Source organism: Equus asinus, chromosome 20, assembly GCF_041296235.1.
Source record: "Equus asinus isolate D_3611 breed Donkey chromosome 20, EquAss-T2T_v2, whole genome shotgun sequence".
In the NCBI taxonomy this organism is placed as follows: Eukaryota; Metazoa; Chordata; class Mammalia; order Perissodactyla; family Equidae; genus Equus; species Equus asinus.
In genome coordinates this window covers 66,212,059-66,231,978 of record NC_091809.1, presented here as the reverse complement: position 1 = coordinate 66,231,978, position 19,920 = coordinate 66,212,059, and the positions used below count along the sequence as shown (strand labels likewise).

General features: G+C 36.0%; 1 protein-coding gene across 1 annotated transcript in view; it reads left to right on the top strand.

Annotated features, from left to right (window-relative positions):
• The first annotated feature begins 23 nt into the window (after positions 1 to 23).
• The window catches only part of LOC106827509 (lysine-specific demethylase 4D-like), a 33,394-nt gene continuing 13,497 nt past the window's right edge, over positions 24 to 19,920 (top strand). The window contains exons 1-2 of the mRNA XM_014835402.3: positions 24 to 397; positions 1,994 to 2,087. The gene's annotated coding sequence lies outside the window, so the exon portion shown is untranslated. The remainder of the gene's footprint in view (positions 398 to 1,993; positions 2,088 to 19,920) is intronic.

Sequence of the window (19,920 nt, the reverse complement as noted above, 5' to 3'; positions counted from 1 at the left end):
TCGGCGTGACGACAACAAGGGGCGGGGCCGAAACGGCTCAGGGGGCGGGCGTTTGAAATCGGTGCTTTAGAGTAGAGCCTAAACATAATTTTATACCGCCAAGAACCAATTACTTAATGTCTCTCCCGTCTTTCCCTTCCCCGACCCCCTCCCAGACTCCTTCATTCCGGTACTGCGTGGACGGGAAGCCCCGGGGAGCCGACACCACGTCCCCGGCTAGCGAGAGAGCGTAGAGAAGGATTCCACCCAACTGTTAAACCCGTCGGCTCCTGCTTCCTTTCTCCTGAGCTAGACCAACAAGCCCCGAGAGTTGGGCTACGGAAAAACTAGTGTTTTCATTTAATTGGATATGAAGAAAGAACAAATATGTACGGGGGCAACCACGATCTTTATAAAGGTACCATTCCTGCAAAAATATTAGCCTTCAAAACAAAGGTTGTATTCGTATTGTTGGTTAAAATTTTTAGTTTTTCAAAAGCCTAAGTTCTAGCGGGAGGGGGAGACGTCACTCTTAGAGATTCATTTCTTTATTCACCCGACATCGAGCGTTTAGAACGCTGGGCCCAACTACAGGGAGCACGAGATGCAGTTATAAGATGGCTACTCGTGCGGTAGGTGAAGTTTTAATAAGACAACGAACAGGAAAAAGAAAAAAATCACCAGTCGTCCCTTTTTTCTCCCCCGAAAAAAGCCCTCTGGGAGCAGGGGTCTTGTGTGCTTAGTCTTGGTATCGCATCACGTGGTCCTCGGCCACAGTAGATGCTCAAGAAATATTGGTTAAACAAATGAAAATTCAACTCCCTCAACTTAAGTTTCAAATGTAAAGAGCTCATAAAATTGAAGATTAAAAAGGTTTTTTTCCAGAACTCCTTCTTTGAAACTTTTAAATGAAAAAAAAAAGGTGGAAACAGTCTTTCCCCCCATAAAGTTCAAGATGAAAGTCTTAATTTTTCTTACTGAAGGTATTCCTCCCCCAGTCTTGGACATCTCAGTAAAGGACACTACTATCATACCAATTACTCAAACGAAAATCCCAAGGCTCCTACTTAAATCCTTTTCCTTCACTCTTCACATCCAGTTCAGTTGCAAGTCTTGCTAATTCTGCTTTCAAAATACACCCTAAATTTCCTTCCACTGCCACTACCCTAGTCCAAGCCACCACCATTTTCCACCTGGATTATAATTGCTTCCTAATAGGTCTTCCCACCTCCACTTTTGTCTTACAGTCAGTTTTGCATATAGCAGTGAGAATGGTCTTTTAAAATTAAGACTCAGGTAGTATTACTTTCCTGCATAAAAATCTACTGCACTTAGAATAAAAATCAAATTTCTTTATGTCATCTGAGGCCCCATGGAGTCTGGCTTCTGCCTACCTCCCTGCCTTCACTTCTAATAGTCATTCTCTTGCACACTAAGCTCCAGCCCCAGCCAACAGGCATTTCTGTTACACAAACGAGGTAGCTTTTTCTCTTCTGTCTGTGCCCCAAGGTAACTATGTTACCATCCTTCGAGTCTCAGCTTAAATGTCAGCTCTTCAGTGAGGTTTTCCCTGACATCAACATTTGAACCTCTACCCCTCCAACACATATGTGCCATCCCATCACCCTGTTTTATTTTTTTAAAGTACTAAACACTCCTTGAATTTATTCTGTTCATTATTTGTTTATTGCCTTGTTTCTTGTCTGAGAGGCAGCATAGCTAAGTCATTGAGAAAATGGGATCTACATCCTGATGGTCTTAGTTCCAAATTCCAGTTCTGCCTTTCCTAGCTGTGTAAACTTAGGCAAGTTATTTCCCCTTTCTGTGGCCTCAAATTCCTCATGTATAACATGGGGATAATTCTAGTCCCTCATAATGTTATTTTAAGGATTAAGTGAATTAATACTTGTAAAGTGCTTAGAACTGTCTCAGCAAACAGTACTTGCTAAATAAATGTTAGTTATTAATATTATTAATATTATTTTTATTATTATTGTCTATCTTCCTATATTAGAACGTAAGTTCCAGGAAAGCAGGAACCTTGTCTCTCTTGTTCACTGGTGTATCCTCTGCATATAGAACAGTACCTGGCACATAATAGGTGCTGAGTAAGTATTTGTTGAATGAATGAATGAATGATGCACTATGAAGTGGAGGAATGAAGTAACAATGGCAAGGTGGTGACATAATTATAGAATCTACCCCTGGTTTTTATGTTCCAACTGCCCTTATCAACCCTGAGTCAATTACCCCAATTTGTTTAACTCCTAACCCACCACTTAATCTTTTGATCACCAACCATGATTAAATAACCATGCCTGTAGTTTCATTAACTCCAACATATGAGATCATCAGGCCACAAAATTAAAAGCTTTGACTTAAGTGGTCTGAAAGTATTAATAAGAAAAATAAAAAGTTTTTACTTGTGATTTTAAAGTACTAATAAGAAAAGGAAACTATGAAGCTTTTTGACTTAAATGGTTTGAAAGTATTAGAAAAAGAAACTAAAAGTAAATTCACTACAAACTTAAATATTCTCCCTATCAGCTACCTTTGCTGGCAAAAATCATGTGTAACCTCCCTAAAATTCTCATTTTAAACCCATTACCACAAAAATCTAGTTGGGCTCGTAATTCTGCCTGCCAATCCTCTTATACTTTCCTGTTTATTTTCCCATTCTGCAATAATATGATTTCCCACATTCCCATTTCCTCAAATCTACACACCTCTTCCACTCTTTTATTCCTCCTCATCCTCTTTCCCAGGAATGGGTGATTTTCTGACTTCTCTGGGAAAATAGAAATTCTTAAACTAGGACTCCTCATCTCCCCTCCTTGTGGATCTACCAAGCTGCCTTTGACTGTGCCCATACCCTCAGCTTTCCATGTGTTAGGAGAGGTGAGGTGACCCTAACCCTTTCTTATGCTCTGGGTCCCTATCCCTCTAGCCTTCTTAGTGACTGCATCCTACTGTATTTCCTATCTCATAATCTATGAACCCATCCCTTTCAGATCATTCTTTTCCTTTTTTTTTGGCTGAGGAAGATTTGCCCTGAGCTAACATCCGTACCAGTCTTTCTTTTTTTTAGTATATGGGCCAGCAGCACATCATAGCTGCTAACAGAGTGGTGATGTCCACGCCTAGGAACTGAACCCGGGCTACCAAAGCAGAACATGCTGAACTTAACCACTAGGCCACTGGGGCTGGACCTCTTGGGTCATTCTTATTAGCTCTTGGACATGGTGTACTTTATCTTAACCTTAGAAAATGATCCTTGGGCCAGCCCTGGTGACCTAGTGGTTAAGTTTGGTGCTCTCCACCCTGGAAGCCTGAGTTTGGATTCCAGGTGCAGACCTATACCACCCATCTGTTAATGGTGGTGCTGTGGTGGTGGCCCATGTAAAACAGAAAAAAAAGGAAGCTTGGCAACGAATGTTAGCTCAGGGCAAATCTTCCTCAGCAAAAAAGAAAAGAAAGAAGAAATGCTCCTTCATTTTAAGATGACAAAGGTATGTGAATGTGAAAAAGATGTTTTCTATAATAACTGATTACAAAACTAGCTATTCTTATGGCAGGATGTAATGTAGGAATTACAGCTTCAAAGCTTATACAAGCACTACATCAAGTTGAATTAAACACCCAAAAGGAAAAAGAGAAACCATAAAAATCTAAAAAGAAAATTTAAAAGTCTGTTTGCACAACATAGGGTTTGTAAAGACCTTTTGATCAAGGCAGAATACCTAAGAGCTGTAAAAGAAATAATTTTAAAAATTCATTTATATAAAAATTTAGTTTTATGGCAGAAGGTGCCCAAAATGGAGTCAAAAGATAAATGCTAGATTAGCAGATAAATTCTGTAATGCCTATAACATATGAGAGGGTACTACTACTAGGACTACTACTACTAACATACATAACATAAAAAATACAAACAACCCAGTAAAAAAACGGGCAAAAAATATAAACAGGCCATTCAAAAAAGCAATTCCAAACAGATAACAAACATGAAAGACACTCAACCTTCCTATTAGGAAAATGAAAGGAAACAAACAATGAATTATCACACTACAGCATCAGATTGGCAGGAATTTTTAAAAATTACTAATGCAATTGCATGAGATTGGGTGAAAAGGGGATCCAGTCACTGGGGAGGCATGGCCTCCCATTTCCCTCACAGTGAAAGTCAGAGGTGCTTGCAGTGACCTACAAGGCTCTGCCTAGTTGACCTCCTCTCTTGCCCATGCTTCTGGGCTATATGCCTTCCTGGGGTTGTCTGAGCAGAGCTCCTGCCTTAGGGCCCTTCTACTAGCTATTTTCTGGGCCAAAAACACTTTCCTGTCTTATTGAAATCTTTGTTAGCTGAGCTCAACCGACCACGACAGCCCTATTTAAAGTTGCAACCATCTTCCCCCCGGTCCCCAACATCCTGCAGCCCTTCTCTCTCTTATCAAGCTCTACTTCCTTTTTTATGTAGCACATAAATCTTCCGTGATCCTATATAATTTAGTTATGTTTATATTATTTCTTTCTCTGCCTATCCTGTGCAGAATATAAATTCTACAAGGGCAGGAATCTTTGTTTTGCCCAGTGACATAGGCCAAGCATCTGAAACAGTGCCTGGCACCAGCAGGTGTCTGTAAGCATTTTCCAAAGGAGTTGATAAGTGAATGAATGAATGAATGAGTGAGTTTTAACAGGAAAAAAGAAATCACATTTTGATGTTAAAAATATTGCCTTAATATGTTTCATATTTTAAAGAAGAAAAAAGTAATTTATATTCTGCTAGTCTGAAATCCAGATTTGAAATGAAGAAATATCAGGACCCAGAAAGATGATTTCTTTTCAGGAAAGAATCTCTAAATGAAAATCATGTGATTATCAGGCTCTATATTTAGCATCAAAATTCTAATTCAATCAGCCCCACCCTCAACCCAGTCACAGCTCCGATTGAATCCAACCTCCCTCCTCTTTCAGCTGAATCCCCTTCTCCAATTCTGATAAACCCCCTCATTTACAAAGTTACCAGCCCACAAAATGGGAAAATTTTGCTTGGAAATGCTTCTTTGAAGCTTTTAATAAGAAAAAAGAGGAAAAAAACCCGATGGTCATAAGTCAGCAATCACATTTAAAAATGAAGTGATATCAATAATGACATCTGTTTTAAATTTTTAATCTGAAAATGACCAATTTTCTAATATAAAAAACTGATGCTTTAATCTATTTTGACAAATGAAAAGAATAGAAAAATAAAGTAACTTGCCTTCTATCAACAAAATGCTGATTTTAAAAATGCTGTGGGGCCCAGAGAGATGATTTCCTGGAGACAGCCTCAAAATGAAATATGCTGATGGGCCAGGCTAGGTTACTGGAGAATATTGTAATATAACCAGCTCTAACCTAATCTGAGCACATGGCTATCTCACTAGCTGGCCAGTCCATTATTACCAAGACAGTTGAAAACAAACATATTAAAAAACAGTTAAAACGAAACAAAGTATTGAAAACAAAGGGATAAAAGGAGATATACCATGCAAGTTCTAAACAACAGCAGCAAAAGTATTCTTTAAATAGAGTAGCATTGACAAGGACATTAATGCAGGCATCTTATTGCATCACAAAGAAAAACCCACTAGGAAAACATTACAGTCATGAACATATATACAACTAACTACATAGTCTGGAAAAATATGAAGCAAAAATAGAGAACTAAAAGGAGAAACTGACAAATCTGCAATCATGGCAGGAATTTTTTTAACATAAATTTTTGTCAGACAAATTAAGATTAATTAAATTAATTTGTCAAGCAAATTAACAACATTGATGCATTATCTTCATAGACATGGTATGCTTACTATATTTATATATGTATTTATATTTATATATTGCATTTGTGTGTATATAAAATCCTTCAATTAAAAGAATACATACTCTTTTCAATAAACATTGAACATTTACAAAATTTAATAAAATATAAAGCCCCCTAATAAATTTCAATAAATGCCTATGTATTCATTTCTAAATGATAATGCATAGTCTTGCCAATTTTTGAACTTTATTTAAATGTTCAAAATGTTTATTTAAATGAATTATATGTGTTCTTTTGTGTTTTGCCTTTTTCCTTCTACTTAATGTGCACTATGTGTAGCTGTGGTATACTACATAGAATTTCATTGTGTAAAAATACACCGTATAATTGATTTATTCTAGTAATTATGTTTCCAGTATGGGGCTATTACAAATAATACCACTGTGAACATTCTTGTAAATGTGCAGAGGTGCAGCCATCAGCAGGAAAAGAGTTCTTGTTCCATAACCTCACCACTCTTGATGTTGTCCAACTTTCCAATTTTGGCTCATCTTGTGGGTGTATAGTGATAGGTCTTAATTTGCATTTCCTTGATTGCTAATAATCTTTCATACGTTTATTGTCCGTTTGGATTTCTTCTTTTGTGAGGTGTCTGTTCAAGTCTGTCTGCTATCTTTTTCTTACTGATTTCTATGAGTTCTTAATACTTTGGGCACTAGTTCTCTGTCACTTATTTGTGCTACACATGTATTTTCCACTTCTTGGCTTCTCTTTTTGGTATATTTTGATACATAAAAATCTTTAATATTAGAGTAGTTCAATTTATCACTTTTCCTTTTTGCTTAGTGCATGGTTTTTATTTCTTGATTAAGAAATTATTCCTTACTTTGGGGTTATGTTGATGTTCTCAGATATTATCTTCTGAAGATTTTATAGTTATGCCTTTCACAATTCCACTAGGAATTTTGTTTGTTTGTTTTTGTGCGTGGTCTCATGGAGGGGCCTTGAACACTGGTAAAGCAAGTCTTCTTACCTTGTCCCTCTTTTATGAGCGCTTTGCTATTCTTGGCCCTTTACACTTCAATATAAAATTTAAAATGTTCTGCAAAAATGCTTTGGGATTTTGATTGGGATAATGCTGGATCTATAGATCAACTTAAGAAGAAATGACATTTCTACAATATTGAGTCTTCAGATCTATTAACAGATTATGTCTTTCCATTTATTTAGGTCTTCTTTGTCTCTGAATAAATTTATATTACTGTCTTCATAGAAGTCTTTCAGATTTTTGTTAGCTTTGGCCTTCGGTGCCACTTAATTCTTAATGCTATTGTAAATGGCCTCCTTCTTCAGTTTTGATTGTCTAATTGTTTGCTGCTGGTATACATAAATATGATTGTTTTTTATATATTGCCATTTTAAATCCAGAGACCTTGCTAAACCCGCTTATTAATTAAAAGAGTTTATTCATAGATCTTTTGGGTTTTTCACGTATGCAGTCATGTCTATGAATAATGACAACTTTGTCTCTTCCTTTCCAATCTTTTCTTTCCTCTCCTCCCTTCTTTGCCTTGCCTTCTTATGTTGGATAGGGCATCTAGGACAATGTTGAATAAAAGAGGTGATCACAGGAATCCTTGTCTTTTTCCTCATCTGAAAGGGAAAGCTTGTAACTTTTCACTATTAGGTATGGTGTTTACTGAAGGTTTTGGGTAGATGCACTTTATTCGATTAAAAATTTCCTACAATTTTTAGTTTGCAAAGTGGATGGCAAATTTTATCAAACACTTTTCTGCATCTAATAAGATTCCCTTTTAATCTGTTAGTGTGTGTTACTATATTAATTTATTTGTTTAACTGTCAACTAACCTTTCATTCTTGGAATAAACTCATCTTGATCATGATTAATATATTGCAAGAATCAGTTTCCACTGATTCTCTTTAGGACTTTTGCACCTTTATTCATAAGTGAGATTGGCCTGTTATTTTTCTTTCTCGTGATGTCCTTGTTGGAAACTCGTATCATAAAACCCGTTGGGAAATATTCTTTCTTTTTCTGTTCTCCAGGAAAATTTGTCTAAGGTTGGAGTGCCCTTTGCTGGGCCTAGAGTATTCTTTGTGAAGAGTTTTGACTACTGCTTCAGTTTCCTTGATAGTTATAGATATACTCAGCATTCTGTTTCTTCTTGTGTCAATTTTGCTATTATGTTTTTCTAAGTATGTATTTCATCTAAATTTTAAAATATATTGGCTTAATGGTTTTTAGACTATCTTTGTTTTCTTTTTTATGTCTCTAGCATCTGTAGTGATAACCTCTTTGTCTTTTCTGATAGTGGTTATTTGTGCCTTCAATTTTTGGTCTTTATTATTTTTACCAGAGGTTTGTTGATTTTATTAGACTTTTCAAAAAACCAGCTTTTGGTTTTGTTCATCCTTTCTATTTTATATTGGTTTTATATTTCGTCAATTTCTGGTGTTACTTTTATGATTTTCTTTTTTCTACTTTCGTTGCTATCGTTTTTCCCCTAACTTCCTGAGATGGATGCTTAGCTCATTTAATTTTCCAGCCTTCTTTCTTTTCTTAGATTTTTTTTAAGCCTATATATCTCCTTTTTAATACTATTTACCAGCATCCCACAAGATTTGAAATGTAGAATATTCACTCTCATTTAGTTTAAAGTATTTCCTAATTTTCATTTTTATTTCTTTCTGATTAAAGGTTTATTTAGAAATGTGTGTTTAATTTTACAAAATTGGAGATTCTCTAGTTATCTCTTTAATATTAATTTCTAACCTTATTGTTTTATGGTCAGAGAACATGTTCTGCCTGCTTTCTACTCTTCAACGTTTGTTAAAACTTGTTTTATGGCCACAGTTTTATGGTTAATTTTGTAAAGTTTTCATAGTACTTCAAAAAAAATTATATTCTGCCACTTGGAAGTACGAAGTTCAATGTATGCCCATTAGGTCAGTTTTTAAATTGCATTACTCAAATGTTCTCTATCGCTTTCAGCTCTTTGATCAATTAGTAGGGTCTTGGTTTATGCCTGTCTCCCTGGGTGCTGTTCACTCAAAAAAGTATCTCAGATTAGGTGATAAGTGATAGGATGTAACTTAAAGTTTAAGACCACTCATTAAAATCTGAAATGAGTAGAATTTCTACTAACTCAGTCAAAATTCAACATTTCATTGGAGATCACATCTAATTATATAAGACTTCCATTCCTGCCCAGCTCCAAAATAAAAAAAGAATAAGAACTATAACTACTGGGAAAGAAGAGGTATAATTTTTATTTTTTTCAGACAATATGATCATCTACATGGAAAACTCTAGAATCAATGGTCAAGCTGGTAGAACTAATAGGGAATAAGAAGTATAAGGTTTGAAAAGAGATATAAGATCAATAAATATAATAAAAATTAACAGAATAAAGAGTCCATTCACAATACAATAAAAAAATTATAAAGTCCCTAGGACTATATCTAAGGAAGCAGATACATTATCTTTATGGCTAAAATTCTGAAACTTTATTGAAGTACAGTAGTGACCTCTTATCTGTTGTTTTGGTTTTCCTGGTTTCAGTTACCCGTAGTCAGTCACAGTCTGAAAATATTAAATGGAAAATTCCAGGAATAAACAAGTCACAAATTTTAAAGCAACTTGACATTGCCTAATAAAATACAAAATGTAGTTTCTATATCGCCTAAAAATAGCCCTTTAAAATATCTACTGTAGATAAGTTCTCACATATAATTACAAGGACACGTGAAAAGTTTTTAATGCAGCATTATTTATAATAAAAATCACTGAAAGTTATCTAAATACCCACTAATAGAGAAATGCATTAATAGAATATATTCTTATGATAGACTATATATATGTATGAATATATCTTGAAACTGTTGGTGTTGAAGTTAAAAATTGCAAAAATATTAGCATATTTGGTATAAAATCATTTTTATAGAATAAAAATAACATATGCACAGAACAATACTTCATATTATTTGTGGATATACAACACACACATATGCACACACAGAAAACACAGACATCCACGGATAGAAAATGCATCCAATTCATGATAGTTGTTCCTTATGGGGGCTGTGGAGGGGAAGGAGATTAGGATTTGGGGTTTGGATCTGAAAGGAGCTTCCACTTCATCTGAAACATTTACTTCTATTTAAAAGTGCTTGAAACAGGAACAAGATCCTCCAGGATGACTGTTCTCACTACTTCCATTCAACATTCCACTGACGATTCTAGTCAGGACACTTAGGCAAGAAAAATAACACACAGCCAAATTGGAAAGGAAGAAATAAAACTATCTTTATTGACAGATGACATATTGTGGTTCCTCAAGATTTCATATAGAGAAAATCTTGAGGAACCACTAAAAAACTACTAGCAATAATAAGTTCAACAAGATTGCAGGATACAAAATCAGTATGTAAAAATCAGTTGATCTCTGTACACTAGCAATGAACAATTTGAAAATGGAATTAAGAAAACAATTCACAATAGCATCAAAAAGAATAAAATTCTTAGGAATAAATTTAACAAAAGAAGTGCAAGACTTCTACATTGGAAACTACAGAACATTGTTAGAGGAGCTAAATAAATGGAAAGACATTCCATATTCATGGATCACAGGACTTAATATTGTTAAGATGGCAACATCCCCAAATTGATCTATGGATTCAGTGCCATTCCTATTATAATTCCTGCTGGCTTTTTTTCCCCCCAAAATTAAAAACTGATCCTAAAATTGATATATAAACACAGAGAACCTAGAATAGCCAAAAATTGCAGGACTCACACTTCCCCATTTCAAAACTTACTACAAAGCTATAATAATCAAGGCATTAGTATAAGGATACCTATGTAGTTCAATGGAATAGAATTGAGAGTCTGAAATAAACCCTTACATTTATGGTCAATTGGTTTCAACAAAGGTTTTAAGACAATGGAACTGTGAAAGCATAGTCTTTTCAACAAATGTTGCTGGAACAATGGACATCCATATACAAAAGAATGAATTTGAATCTGTACCTCACACCATACACAGAAATTGTCAAAATTGATCATAGTCCTAAATGTAAGCTAAAACTATAAAACTCTTAGAAGAACACATAGGAATTCATCTTCATGACTTTGAGCTAGACAGTAATTTCTTAGATACACCACCAAAAACACAAGCAATAAAGAAAATTGATAAATTGGACTTCGTCAAAATTCAAAACCTGTGCACTTCAAAAGACATTAGAAAGTGAAAAGAAAACCCACAGACGGGGAGGGAATATTTGCAAATCTTATATTCAACACGGGACTTGTAACCAGGACATATAAAGACCTTTTGCAACTCAATAAGAGGACCATTAACTCAAAAAATAAGCAAAGGATTCAAATAAAGAATGCAGGCTGTGCAAAAAATTTCTTCAAAAAAGATATATGAATGGCCAATAAGCACAGACAAGAATGCTCAACATCATTAGTCATTTAGGAAATGCAAATCAGAACCATGAGATATGTCTTTACACCAACTAGAAGTGACAAAAAAATAAAAGGACGATAACGAGTGTTGGTGAAGATATCGAGAAACTGGAACACTCATGTATTGCTGATGGAAGTTTAAAAATGTTGCAGGCACTTTGGAAAAACAGGGTAGGAGTTTCTCAAAATGTTAAAGATAGAGTTACCATATGACCCAGCAATTCCACTCCACACATAGATTTGTACGTGAATGTTCATAACAGCATCATTCATAATAGCCAAAAAATGGAAACAATCCAAATGTTATCAACTGATGAATGGATAAATAAAATGTGGTATATTCATAACAATGGAATATTATTCAACCATAAAAAGAAACAAAACACTGATACGTGCTACAACATGGATGAACCTCAAAAACATGCTGAGTGAAGCAAGTCAGATACAGAAGACCACATATTGTATAATTCTATTTATGTGAAATGTCCAGAATAGGCAAATCTATAAAGATAGAAAGTAGATTACTGGTTGCCTGGAGCTCAGGGCGGAAATGGGCTGTGACTGCAAATGGGAACGAGATTTCTGTTTGGAGTGATGGAAATGTTCTAAAATTAGATTGTGATGGTTGCACAGCTCTGTAAATATACCAAAAATCATTGAATTGTACACTTAAAGTGGGTAAAATTTTTGCTATGTAAATTATATATCAATAAAGCTGTTTTACAAAACCACTTGAAGCAAATATGACAATATTAAGATGTCAATCCTAGCTGGTTGGAATGCCGGTTTTTTGTTATATATTCTATTTTCTCTGTTTTTCATGTTTCTCAAAAACAAAAAATTGACACCATAAATTCCTGTGCCCCATTTTCAAATGAGGTGGATGCATAAATTTATAGTCTTTTCGTTTTACTATTACCTTCAGATGCTGACAGTTGTCCCCATCCCCAAAGGAAATGACTGGATCCTTGTCAGAGCACTCTCAGTGAAGCCTACATTAATATACCTTAATGTATATTATTGGATAACGTGGGTATTGTTCCTGGACGCACAGTCTACACCCTATTCTCTGGTCCTCCTGCTAGTCATGCATAGCGAACACAACTCTTTAGTGCCTGACTCTTAAAGATAAGCCAAGAATAACTAGATGTATGAGGAAAGCATTTAGTGTGAAAGACAGAAACCAAAACATCCTGGAAGGGTGGAATTCAGAGGAAACAGATACAATGTAGAGAGCAAATGAAACTTTAAAAAATCCCTGAAATTAGTACTTCTAGGGAGAGAAGAGAAAATCTGAAACCACGGAAAATATCAGAAATCTATAATAAAAGGAATATTCAGAGAACAAAAAGGAATTACTGGAAATTAAAAATAGCTGCTAGAAGTTTGGAAAATAAAATGTAACAAAAGAACAAAAAGATGGACAATAGGAGAATAAAGATTAGAAAATTAGAGGATTGGTCCAAGAGGTTTAATATCCAACTAATTGTATTTCCAGAGAGAGAGAACTGAAAATATAGTGAGAAGGAATATATTAAAGAAAATGTCCAAGAGAATTTCACAGCAACAAAGAACATGAGTTTCTACATTGGAAGGTCTAGCACAAGAGTTGACAAAAAAGTGTTATCAGTCATATCTTAATGAAATCTCGGAAAATAGGAGGAAAGGAATAGCCTAAAAGTGTCCAGGGAGTAAAAATAGGTAGCACAACAAGGATCAGAAAACATTAGCTTTGGATTTCTAGATGCCAGAATTCAATGGAACAATGTCTTCAGAATTCTAGAAGAAAAACATAAGGATAAAGCAAAGACGTTTTCAGACATGCAAACTCTGGTAGACAGTTGTTATATTTGTGACCACCAGTAACTTTAGAATTCCTTTTTTATATTTGGGGAAATTCCCATGATATGACCCATGCCTTGCCAAGGTTGAAGTCAGACCACAACTATCTAACACCTATTAGAGCAAAGACTTAAGCATATGACCTAGGCTTTTCCAGTTAGACACATCCATGGAAGACCTCAATTCGAAGAAATGTAAGAAAGTCGATTTTGCACAGGATCTGTTCCTGGAGGAGGGCGGTGAGCTTTCAGAGTCAGCACTGGCATAAGTTCTAGTTAGCTATGTCTCTTGCTCAGGGTCTTTGGTGCCTTTGACCAGAGGAGGTATAAGAATACCTTAATGTATATTATTGGATAACGTGGGTATTGTTCCTGGATGCACAGTCTACACCCTATTCTCTGGTCCTCCTGGAGATTCTGTCATCTACCTCATAATCTCTAGTGAAGCTTCCAAGAATACTTCCGGTGGATATGCTCCATCCACACAAGGAAGTAAACCAGGAAAGAAGACTGAGATGGGGGGAATCAAGGGCTCTCACATAATAGGGAAAGAGAATCCCCAGGATTACAATGAACAGAAACCCCAGGATGCAGGCTGTGCAACAGCGAAAAGATTAACAAGTCTAAATTCAAGTAAGCATATGGAGGGCTCCAAGAATATTTCTGGAAAGAGAAATCTAATGTAGTACCTGGTGTGTATTATGTATTTAGAAGAGATTTATACTACTGGAAATAAATTGGGGAATGAATGAACACGTATAAAACCAAGCAAATGAAATAATGAGAACATTATTAACTATAGGGTAAATAAAATTTTGTACATGAAAGGCAGTGCAATCATAGTACAGTACATGACTAAGCTGTAACTAATTTTATGGGTAAAAATTCAGACTTAATTTAACCAAAGATTTTTATATAGCTGTATGAGAGGATGGGGTAGGAGAATTCTATGTGTGTTGGGATGAAGCATAAGAGAAGGAGATTTACATCTTTTATTGTATGAGTGTCCATAATGTCTAAAACTGAAAAGTCTAGAAATATTGGAAAAACAAAACAGGAGAAACAGCTATAATATGAAAGAATGATTGCATTTGAGGAGTAGGAATGAGGGAGAGGGATTGTATTGGTCAGGTTCTTTAGTTGCATACTATAGAATTGACTCTATTTAGTTGAAGCCTAAGGAGTTTTTTGTATTTTAAGTATCAAGTAGTTTACAAACTTTCTGGAAGAGTCTAAGAGCTAGGCTTACATTCTGCTGAAGAAGTCTATCTAAAATTTATTGACAAGTCAAAGAGGCATATGTTAGAAGTTGTCTTAAAACTCAATAGAGTGGCTGTGTCTTGGAGATGTGGGATCCAAGAAGACTTCTGGCTCCTGCCTTTCTCTGCGGCCAGATACCACTATGAGTGCCCCAGTACCCATGTAACAGAGCAAAGTAAATAGAGAAGACTCTCATAAAGTTAATCTTCCTATACTCAATTTATTATATGTCACAATGAAATCATAATGTAATATTTAAGTTGCTGATTTAAAGGCCAAGTCCCAATCTTTGTCATAATTTAATCTGTGCTATTCATGCTTGACACTTTCTGCCATGTGTCTTTCTCTTCTATATCCACACACCTGGCCGTTCTTAAAAATACAAAGTCCACACCAAATATTGTCATTTGAAGCACAAAGCGTACAGGAAAAGTCACCTTTTCGTCTTCTCTTTTCCACGCAGCTTATCAAGATGGAAATGTTAAAGCTTGTGGGGCAGAAATATGGAGCTATCTTGGAGAGAGAAGCAAGCTCATCTCATGGAAGAGATTTATTACTTTAGACACGTAGCTATTAGAAGTGAAAGCTAGTTGTCAGGTAATATATTCTGGAGGGCTTCCACCTAATATTTGTATTAAACACCAAATAAATCGTCCAGGCAAATAGTGCTCATGGAGTGTAGAGGACAGAATCCTCTCCAAGGCCTAGGATTGGTAGGGAGATTTTTTGGGAAGGCGGAGGTTATAACTTAGAAAAGAGATGGGAGAAAGAAGACAAGTGAGGGAGGAAGAGCATAGGGTCAGGGACAATGACTACAAGTATTTGACTGGAACCAAGAACTTGTATAAGGAACTATTGAGAGACAATTTGGGAAAACAAAAAGAGATAAAGATGGTGGGTTAAATACGATCATTTACTTTTCTCCCTCCAAAACTCCACTGAAGTGACAGTAATAGGATTTTTGTTTTAAGAAATAACTTACAAAAAGAGAAAATGCTAAAGGAGATAAGTAGTGGCAAAATTTGAAAACAAATGGACAAATGATTTACCCAACCCTGTAAAGCTGAATCATAAATTGACAGTAAGGAAAGCCAAGAAGCAACACAAGTGTCTCTACAGAACCCAAAAAGCTTAGGATCTCATGGCACTTGGTACCTCTGGACATGGCAGTTAAAATGAGGCTAAAGAGGATTTGTTGAAAGTCTAAGAAGCAAATAGAGCCTCAGATCCCCTCCCTTCCTCTGGGCAGCAGGGTAAACTGCTCCTCTCTCACCCTGACAGAAGACTAAGCTTCAGTTTCTAGAGTAGGTGGACTGAGAATTTCCAGGAACTGTTGAGATTATGGTGGTCATAGGGCAAACAAGGTGATTTAGTGAACTTCACAAGTTGAATATTGGAAATTTCAGGACCCTTTTTCCATGTGGGGGGAAGCCAGGCCTGTTGCCTCCAGGAGGAAGATTGGAAGATCCTTTGCTGTTGAATATGGCCAGCCCTAGAGATACCAGCATCAGAGGTTCACCCAGGAACCAGGATCATCAGAATCAGCCTACCCAGATCTCCATGCAGGGAAACATAATCACCAAGCCCATCCACACACCCTGAGCTTCTGTCAGTTTTTTGTGCTATACTCTTACATTTGAGCTGACTACTAAGGATCAGCAGACATTTGAGGAAAGCCTTAAACCTGAAAGATAGAAAGCAAAACCAAAAAAAAATAAAAAATAATTTCAAAGGAACAGAACATTTAAGGAGAAAAAAACCTTCAAAAGCCATTGACATTTTAGTATTTTCAGAGAGAGAAAAGAAATGCACGCATGAAACAAGAACAAGACAACAAGAGGAAAAAAATAAAGGAAGCTACATGCACACAAAAAAGCTAAGAGAACAGAAATGACCCGTTGGAAATTAAGAATTTGATGTGAGAAATGAAAAGACAATAGAAGTAGATTTAGAAGATAAAGATTAGGAAATTTTTCAGGAGATAGAGCATAGTAATAAAGGGATAGTGTTAAAAAAAATTCAAGTAAATTTGAAGATCTAATTGGCTTTATTAAATGATTCATGAATCCGGCAGCATCCCATCTAGCAATTAGGTGGGCACTCCAAGGAGTTGTACAAAAAGGAAGAGTGGGGCAAAGGAGCTATTAGAAAGAATTAAGAAAGGGTTATTTTGGGCCAGGACATCTTTTTGGGGGGAAGGGAACTGGCCTGGGTTTTATCTTGCAGATTGCCTCTTCTTTCTCTGGGGCATGGAGAGGGTCCACATGACATTACCTCACTGATGCTGACCAGAAAATTCCACACTAATTGATGACACTTCTGGGAGAGATGTCAACAGCAATTAGATCAAGTATTAAATCTAGGTTTGGTATCATGGGCTTTAGCATGAGTGACTCCATTTGGGGCATGTGTTTTTTTTGTTTTGTTTTGTTTTGTTTTTTTCTTAACCAATCTCCCCTTTTGATCAGAACTCTCAGCCTAACTGACAGATGAGATAAAAAATTGTCATTAGTGCCACTCTCATCTACCACTCTGTAATCCTTGAAGCTTTTGTTGATCCCTGGTGTGGCATGATGTTTTGCTTGATCTTCGTGACACTCCCAGGTCATAGCTCCAGGTCCACAAATTTCAAGTCAGCCATTCTTTCTGTTCCTGCTCCATTGCTCCCGTCTTGGGGAGATCATTTGCTTAGTTAGCAGCAGCAAACATCTAGTGAAAACTTTTCAGAGGATACAACATGCCAGGAAGATTATTATAATAACTTTAAGCAGGATAATTCCCAATGTTTGGAGTGCACTTCAGAGCCATAGTCTCCAAGACCAAAACCAATCAGGAAAAGACCCTGTTGAAGGAGTCTCCTTTTAAGCCAAGTGGCTTGCTCAATGATCTTATGTGAGTGAGTTTCAATTTCCCCAGAAGTGTCAATCCAGGTACCCCAGGTGGTATTGGCTATAGCACAGAGAGCCCCTTGCTCAGTTAAAAGATAACGAAGGGCTATTCTACTATCAAGAACAACCTTGGCCAGAGAGTCTAAGGAACTTTGCTGGGCAGCTGTCTTAGCAACAGAAGTTGTAATATCTTCAAGAATTAAGGAGAAGTTTCTGATCATAGCTTCATTCATATTCACTCCTAACCAGAGAAGTAGAACACTTGCAAAGGAAGCAAATCCTGAATTATGAATGCGTCGTGGTAGGTCTTCTCCAGACCACCTAAAGCACAGTTAGATAACCCAAGAGGCATTCCCCAGATATGCACCAGCCATCTAGGCATTCATAGACCCAAGGAGAATGATTAACCATCACAGACAGAGATAAATCCTGTTGGGACACAAATCATTCCTGTTAAGGTGACGCTATTAATGGATTCTAGCATCATGGACAGATTGAAGTTTTTAATGAAAAATCCTGAGTGTGAAAGGTTACCCCTCTTAACAATGGCCTGGCAGATACAGATGAGGGCATTATCTTTTCAGGTCAATGCCAGAATAAAGTAAAGAAAGAAAAGAAGATATAATTTTATGTTTAGTTAAAATATGAAGTCTTAACCCGGCATCTTGGGCAGAAGCAGTCTAATTTGATGTCAGCTGCTTCTCTTCCACATCAATTTAATTTGGAGGTTTCCAGCATTTCTACAAGATCAGATGTCAGGCAGAGTCTTCTTTAGATGTGAGATGTGTACCCAAGGCTCAATACAGCAGTGTCAGTGGTCAGGAGTACTTAGTAAGGTCCCTTGCCATGGGGCTCAGGACTAGCTTCCTCTTATGATACTTCCAGAATACCCAGTCACCAGGCTCCAGATAGTGTCCAAAAGGATATGTCTTGGCTTTCCCATTGCCCTGACTGTTCATTTAATTTACAGACATTGTTTATCCATCTTAATTTCTCTGATTCAGGATCAGACTCTTGCCATGTTACAAGGACATCGGGATGGCAAAAGTCTTGCAGAAGCAGAATGGACTTCATACACATGTGCCACAATCCTTATAGTTCCTGTTGCTGCTGTCTTTGCTTGAATGTCAGCTAGGGAATTTTCCTGAAACTCAGATTCAGTCTTTTTAGCATGAGCCTCAATTTTCATGACAGACATTATATATCAGGACATATCAGACTTCCAGGAATTTCACACAATTTCTGGAACACTTCTAACATATACCTTACAGATACATTATAAAGAAGGCTTAGTATTATCTTTTATTTGACAATGCTTCCCGTGTAATTTAACATACCAAGGAATCCTAATTAGTTTAACAAATCTTTTGGAATGTCTCAGGGACCCTCTGGAAAAATCCCAAAGTTTCTTCCAGGTCAAAAAGACTTCATTTTTAGAATTTGACTAAGGAGTAAGCAATTATGAACTGTCTTCTACATTAGCATTCTGTGGATTGGCAGATTTATAAATATTTTTTATAATTTCTAGAAGCATGTGCTTTTTTCATACACAGTTTCTCAACGTGGCACAAGACATGTTTACTAATAGACCCAAATTTATCTTTAGTTTCTCTGCTATAGAAAGCCAAAAGAGATAAACATATGTTTAGTAATTGATGTTCTGCCATTTTGTCTTATTTGAGAATAATCTAGATAGTTAATAAATTTCCATCATTTAACTTAGTCTATCAAAACTCTAAAGTTTCAGGTTACCAAAGAAATTTGGGAAACTATTTTTAAGTACACATGCCGTAAAGTATAATTAATGCTAAAAAGTTTACCCATAAACTCTTATCTCACCTATGTCTACCTAAATAATGTGATCCCCAAAATTATGTTTACATTACAAACAAAGATTTCATGAGACATTAGAGAAAATCAGCCATCGTTCTAAATTGTTTTTTTGCTGACAAATTTTACGACAGAGATAACATAAATCTGACTAGTAAGCCTAGGTAGAATAAAAGTCATTTATCTGCATTATATTCAGTGTTGATAACTTTAAAGACATGTCTGTTAATTCAACCAACAAACTTAAGCCAGCTTTAATTTAGTAAAGATATCTTAGATCATGTGAACTTGAAAAACATTTGGGTTGGTTTTCATATTCTGAAAATTTTAAAATACCTAGTCTTCACAAGCACTTAGCCTTTAAGCCAATTAAATAGAGCTCTTTTACAAATCAGTTTTGGCAATACCATCTGGAGGTAAAAAATATCACGCATTCTATTTGTTCAACTTGGGATCCTTGCTCTTAAGTGCATTTTTTAAATGAGTCATCTGGTCTAAGAGGAATATTCTGCATAATGGCTTTGTAATTCTGGGTTGTCTTTGATAAGATTTTGCCATTTTTGTACATATATAAACAATTTTCAGGACCACAGTTCTTAGAAATAAAATAAGCAAGTTTACTGGAAGTTGGCTCGCTTAATTCTTTGGATATAGAGGATTCCATTTTCTTTTAGTTAGGACTTTGGGTTTCTCAAACCCAAACTATCCTTTATTTACACAAAACAAGACAATTCAACATGTGCATATTAACAGAAACCAGCAATAACCAAAGAACTAGAAAACTAGGAAAAAGACTGGGGACAGGATTGAACCAACAGATGTCAA